This window comes from Dipodomys ordii, unplaced genomic scaffold, assembly GCF_000151885.1.
Source record: "Dipodomys ordii isolate 6190 unplaced genomic scaffold, Dord_2.0 Scaffold184, whole genome shotgun sequence".
In the NCBI taxonomy this organism is placed as follows: domain Eukaryota; kingdom Metazoa; phylum Chordata; class Mammalia; order Rodentia; family Heteromyidae; genus Dipodomys; species Dipodomys ordii.
In genome coordinates this window covers 81,219-87,983 of record NW_012267400.1, presented here as the reverse complement: position 1 = coordinate 87,983, position 6,765 = coordinate 81,219, and the positions used below count along the sequence as shown (strand labels likewise).

At 44.3% G+C, this 6,765-nt stretch overlaps 1 pseudogene; it reads left to right on the top strand.

The window, feature by feature from the left end:
• The first annotated feature begins 396 nt into the window (after positions 1-396).
• Positions 397-3,547, top strand: LOC105999207 (annotated as a pseudogene).
• The last annotated feature ends 3,218 nt before the right edge of the window (positions 3,548-6,765 follow it).

Genomic DNA, 6,765 nt, shown 5'->3' with positions numbered 1-6,765 from the left:
TGTGTGTGTGTGTGTGTGTGTGTGTGTGTGTTGGTCCTGGGGCTGGAACTCAGGGCCTGGGTGCTGTCCCAGAGTTTGTTCAGTCAAGTCTAGTGCTCTGCCACTTGAACCACAGTGCTACTTCTGGTCTAGTTGTTGATAGTTTATTGGAGATGAGAGTCTCACACACGTTCCTGCCAGGTTGGATTCGAAACACAATCTTCATATCCAACCTGCTGATTAGCTAGGATGACAGATGTGAGCCACTGGCATCCAGCTATTCAGTTTATTGAGATATCAGGAGTTTGTGGAGGCCAGGAAACCAGTGAAGTAAAGTTGTTCATTCGTAGACTTCTGAAAACTCAGTGGAGGGCTGTGCTAGCTGTGAGTTTAGGCTGGTGCAAGCGAGGAGAGTGAATGGAAGCGCGGTAATGACTGTGGTACGTTGTGCTGGGCCAAGTGTCTTGGGAACAGCAAATCTCAGAACGGAAAAAAAAATTGCTTCTTGCAGTGACATCCCTAAGGGAGAATTACCCACTCAGGCCTGGAATAAGAGGAAGGGGACGAGTCTAATGAGCAGACCCGCCAGAAATCCCTCCTCTGATGCTGTCTTAATTATAGACAGCCATTTCCTTTTTTATCAATTAATTTTTTAGGATATATTTTTTATTGTAAAGATACTGGGGTTTACAGTTATATGAATAAGGCAATGAGTCCATTTTCTATGGAGCATTGTTACCTCCTTTGTTTTTTCCCTACCATCCCTTTTCAGTCTTCCTCTAGGTTGGGGACCAATGCTTGCGCCCTTGTGGTTATTTATTATGCCTGGATGGATAGCTTAGTCTCCATCATGTAGTAAATGGTCAAAAAAGGGATTTTTGAATTTTCCAAGTGGAGAATTTCTATGCAGAGAACCCACGTCGGTGAGTTGGAGCCCAGCGGTGTTGGCAGGAAATCTATGAGACAGTTGTCAAGAATATTGACCAGAGGTCACCTCGACCCAAGGTAGCCCAGCCAAGACCTGAGTGCTGCTCGTGATCGCTTGCTGGTTTGATGAATGCATGGATGTGTTCGTGTCCAGGGCCAGGAAGGGGCAGGAACTCAGCGGTGTAGGTCAGTGTTGACAATGCCAAGTGTTGGCCGTGGAGACACAATGAGAGGAGGATGGAAAGAGTGTTTCATCAGATGGGAGAGAAAAAAGAGCTTATTACCTACGCAGGAAAATACAGCGACTTGAGGTGGAGCAAGATTTTCATTTGCTCCTATTCCCAGGTCCGTTTGTCATATTTCCCCTGGAAGGGTTCAGTTTACAATTTCCCTATAGACTTCTAATATGTTGCCCAGAATTTTTTTTAAAACTTGGACTTTGTTTTCTTGCTGCTTATATTTGCCTCTGGCTTAGGACCTTCTGATATCTTTCAGGATGCTTTTGCCCATCTATTAAAATCTTGTATTTCCTTTTCTTGACATGTTTCTAATATGCAAAGGTTACTTCTATTCTCGGGTCTTTAGTTTGTCATGTATGTGTATGTGTGCATATCTGTATGTACACACATACATAATACTTGCATATGTGTATATGCACACGTGTATATATACACGTTTACACATGTGTATGTATATATATATAGTGTTTTAGTCCTGTGCTTCCCCCTCTCCCCCTCTCCCTTCCTGATCCTCACTAAACAACCCCTCTTTTACATTTATGGATCATTACAATCACTCCAACTATTTTTTTTTTTTGCCAGTCCTAGGGCTTGAACTCAGGGCCTGGGTGCTGTCCCTGAGCTTCTTTGGCTCAAGGCTAGCGCTCTACCACTTGAGCCACAGCGCCACTTCCGGCTTTTTCTGTGTATGTGGTGCTGAGGAATTGAACCCAGGGCTTCATGCATGCTAGGCAAGCGCTCTACCTTTAAACCACCTTCCCAGTCCCAACTATTCTATGTTTCCTTCTGGTGCTGATCTTGGGGTTTGAACTTAGAGCCTGGCCACTGACCAAAGTCTGGCACTCTATTATTTGAGCCATGGGATTTTTGATGGTTAAGATAAGAATCTCACACATTTTCCTTTCCAGGCTGGCTTGGAATCAATCCGTCTGTCTCTTGGGTAGCTAGGATGACAGGTGTGAACCATCAGGGCAGAAACGGTATTTAAACATTTTTGGTTCATAGACAAAGATGGTGAATGGGACAGGAATTCCAAGTCTGGGGAGATTCATGTGTGAAGCTTCAGAATTCAGGTCTTGACTGTAGAATGTGCATATGCAGTATTATTATTATTAATATTATTATTATTTTTGTTGGTCGTGGGGCTTGAACTCTGGGCCTGGGCGCTGTCCCTCAGCTCTTCACCTCCAGGTGAGCTCTCTACCAGTTGAACCACAGCACCACTTCCGGTTGTCTGAGTTGTTCACTGGCAGTAAGAGTCTCATGGACTTTCCTGCCCTGGCCGGCTTTGAACTGTGATCCTCAGATCTCAGCCTCCCCAGTAGCTAGGATGACAGGCGTGAGCCACTGGCACCCACCCACAGTATTTTATTTTTGCCAGGCTAGTATTGCTTAGCTCTCTCAACCGTGTTTTTCTCATTGTTGCTAGTTACTTCAAGTCCACGTGGCCAACAAATACCTCTTGGACTTCAGAATTTCTACTTCTGGGACTTTCAGAGGACGCTGGACTGCAGCCCTTTCTCTTTGGGCTGTTCTTGTCCATGTACCTGCTCACTGTGCTCGGCAATCTGCTCATCATCCTGGCCATCATCTCCGACTCCTATCTGCACACGCCCATGTACTTCTTCCTCTCCAACCTGTCCTTCGTGGACACGGGTTTAACTTCTACCACCGTCCCCAAGATGCTGCTGAACATCCACACAGACACCAAGGTTTTCACGTACGAAAGCTGCATCACCCAAATGCAGTTCTTCATCATCGTTATGGATTGGACATCTCTTTGCTGACCCTGATGGCCTATGGCTGCTATGTGGCCATCTGTCAGGCCTGCGTTACGCGGCCATCATGGATTCTAAGCTCTGTGTGTGGTGGTTCTTCTCTTGGGTTGTGAATGTTCTTCACTCTGTTACGGAGCTTGCAGTGTTACGGCCGTCCTTCTGCACTGCTGTGGCGATCCCACGCTTTTTCTGGGAGCTGAATCAGGTCATCCGCCGTGCTTGTTCTGACCCCTTCCTTCATGATGTGCTGATGTATCTGGCAGCTGTGTTCCTGGCTCTGCCCCCTGGCTGGCATTCTGTACTCCTCCTCCAAGATCGTTTCCTCCCTCTGTCAAATCTCACCAGCTCAGGGCAAGTACTAAGCTGTTTCCACCTGTTCTTCACACCACTCCGTGCTCTCCTTATTTTACTGCTCCTGTCTTGGCATGTACATTAGTTCCACTGTGACCCAAAACACACTCCACGGCCACGGCCTCGGTGATGTACACGGTGGTCACCCCCATGCTGAACCCCTTCATCTACAGCCTCAGGAACCCAGACATCAAGAGGACTCTGAGAAGACTCTTCAAGGTAGGAAGAATGGAAGCGGCCCTGTACGGAGCCTGGAGCATTTGCCCGGGATGACGAGAGATGCAGGGTCAGACTGGGGCTGTTGATGCTACAGAGGTAGAAATGATTGCCTGCATCTGACCCCAGAATGGCTCCTTGCTGGTGTCAGGTTTTCTATGAAATCCACTTGCAAAATGTGCTTTTGTGTGCTCCTATGCTTGATGCTAGTCAAATCGCACCCCTCCCCAAATACCCATCTTTGGATCAGAAATAGCTGGAACTCCCCACTTATCGCTGAGGACATAATCTTATAAACAATCTCCTCTTGATGATATAAACACCACTCAATAAATCATCTTTTTTTAAGAACAGCCATCAATTGAACAACTATGGGGAGGAGAAAAATCTTCATTTTGCAACTAAGAAGATAAAAATGTTATCATGGAAAAAGAGATTTTCTTCTTTTTTGGGACTCTGTGATTCCTTCTTGTGGTGTCCTTGTGTCCCTTCTGAATGACGTGGCTGTTCAGCGTTGGGTGAGCGACTGTGGTGAGCAGGTTGTATTTCCATGCTCCAGGTCCTGTTTCCATTCTGCTCAGTTTTTCCGTTTGCCCAACTTTATCTTGGACCTTCCCTCCCCAGAGGCATCTCTGTCATTTTCTCCCCAGACTGATGCATATGAAGGAGTATCGATATCTTTTTCCTACATTTTAATTAGTAGGTGTTTATTGTACAGTAGAACAGTTTATGGTGATACTTTCAAGCATCTGTGTGACACACACGGGTCATATTCACCCCATTCTTTTTATCCCTTCCCCAGCCCCCCACCCCCACTTCTCATTTTTAACTTCCTTGAGAAAAAGCTGGTCCTAAGGCTTGAACTCAGGACCTGGTTGCTGTCCCTGAGCTTTTTTGCTCAAGGCAGGCGCTCTACCACTTGAGCCACAGCACCGCTTCCAGTTTATGGGCAGCTGTGGAGGTCTTCATCTTGGCCTCTAGTGTGGGCCTCCTGGGCTGCATCTTTGTCCCGAAGTGCTACCTTCTCTTGCTGAGGTCAGACAAATTCTCTACAAGGGTTCATGGGTAGATCACATTCTGGGAGAAATAAGCATTCTTAAGAATAAACCTGTGTGTTTCCTGTAATTCTTAGGGTGTCTGGATACTAAGTATACCCTTCCAGCTATTTATTTAAATGCTAGGACTTTCTTCAACAAATGACTCTCTTTTCTCTCATTTTGTTATCAGTACAATTTGCCTCTCCGACTGTTATGAAGATACTCTCCAAAAACCATTGGAATTACAACACAATAGATGTGAAAATAAAGAATGGTCTCTGCAAGGCCAGGTTTAGGTCTCTGCAGAGGAGTGAGCCAGCAGCCCAAATCTACAAGCACACAAGCACATGGAGCAAAGGCCTGCGTTCTGATATTTATCCCTCATGCAGCAATGCCCGCCCCTCTGCTCAGATTCACAGTCTGCTCACGACTGGCTGGTTTGACAAGGGTAAAATGTATTCACATAAAGTGATTTTGAAGTAAGATTAGCAACTCATAAATAGTCTCAAAATAGACCCACACCCTCAGCCTGGGGTATGTTGTAATTCCGTCTTGAAAAGAAACCAGTAAAAAGGTGAAATCTGACGTTTAAAAAACCCTTTCCTATCCCAATGCAGTCCCTCGTTCCCACACATGAGCCAAGCCACTAAGTGGAAACAGGAACTTTTAAGCAATGATAGAAAAGACAATTTTTTTCTCCCAATGACTTCTTTTCATGTTTTTCTATTTCTATTTTTTGTTTCATTTTTTTCTATTTTGAAATATATTCCATTGTTCCTGTACAGGTGGTACACAGAGGAGTTACTCAACACGCTTCATGTAGTGAGCACATTCCTTTTTGAACTCTGCCTCCCCTTCCCTAGCTCTTTCCCAGCTTTTCCCTCCCTTGCCCATCCACAAGATGTATAGTTCACTTTTCCACCTAGTGTCTAGAGAGGACTACTGCTACATTGGTTCACCCTTTGTTCCATCTTTTCTGTGTCCCCTCCCTACCCTTTCAAAGAAGAGAAAAACTTAACAAGACAAAAGGAAAAGACAAGGAAAGAATAACGGAAAAATTCATGGAGAACACAAACAAGAAGCTAAATGAAGCCCAAGACATGGCAAAGAAGTGTAATGACAACACAGCCACTGAGTTAAGGGAAATTGAGGGAAACACGAATACACACAGTGGATTTGGGGGGCTGGAATTTATTGATGTATGTTTGGGCATTTTTGTTTCAATCTGTATTCAGACTGATTATTTCCACATTTTTTAAATGATCACTCTTCTCCTAGCTTTCCATTGGCTTCTTAATTCTTAATTGCTTTTGGAGTTTACGCATCCACAGTCTGTGCCCATACATCAACATGTTAATTGTGACCTCTAGTATATTTTGCTAAGGTGTATGCCCATTTATGCCTTGAATATATTTATGTTACCATGTCTTCTTACCCAGTTGGATATTTCTATTCACACACTTGCTTTTTCCAGTTGTTCTGACCATATCTATCTATCTATCTATCTATCTATCTATCTATCTATCTATCTATCTATCTATCTATACACACACACACACACATATATATACATACATATTTTTGCAGATTTTTCTCTCTCCTTTGGTTTACAGAATTCCAGAAAGGCTTTGTATACACAACAAAAATAACCCCAATGTTGTGTGGCAATGTATCGTATTGATGGACTCACATTTTGTAAAACTTTTCATTCATGGACAGCCACAGCTTTCATACAGTGAAACCAAAGGAGGATATTCTTAGGAGAGGATCAGGAGGGCTCAGTAGCTCTGTGCAGATGATCATACAAAATGAACTCTAAGAAATCGAAACAAGAGGTTTTTGTAAATGCATTTTTTTTTTGTAAGTCGTGGGGCTTGAACTCTGGGCCTGGGCGCTGTCCCTCAGCTCTTCAGCTCAAGGAGAGCGCTCCACCACTTGAGCCACAGCACCACTTCTGGCTTTCTTTTCTGCTTATGTGGTGCTGAGGAATCGAACCCAGGGCTTCATGCATGTGAGGCAAGCACTCTACCACTGAGCCACCTTCCCATCCCACAAGAGGTTTTTTTTTTATTGTACTGTTTAGGGTTCCTCTTTTTCTTCCATTTCCCCCCTTTATAGCTGTTTCTGCTTTTTTGGGTACACTTTGTATTGTATATAAGTTTATCTGATTTGGGGAAGGGAAGGGGGTCACAGTAAGGGTGGGACAAAGTGTGAACCAATACAGCAGCAATACTCACC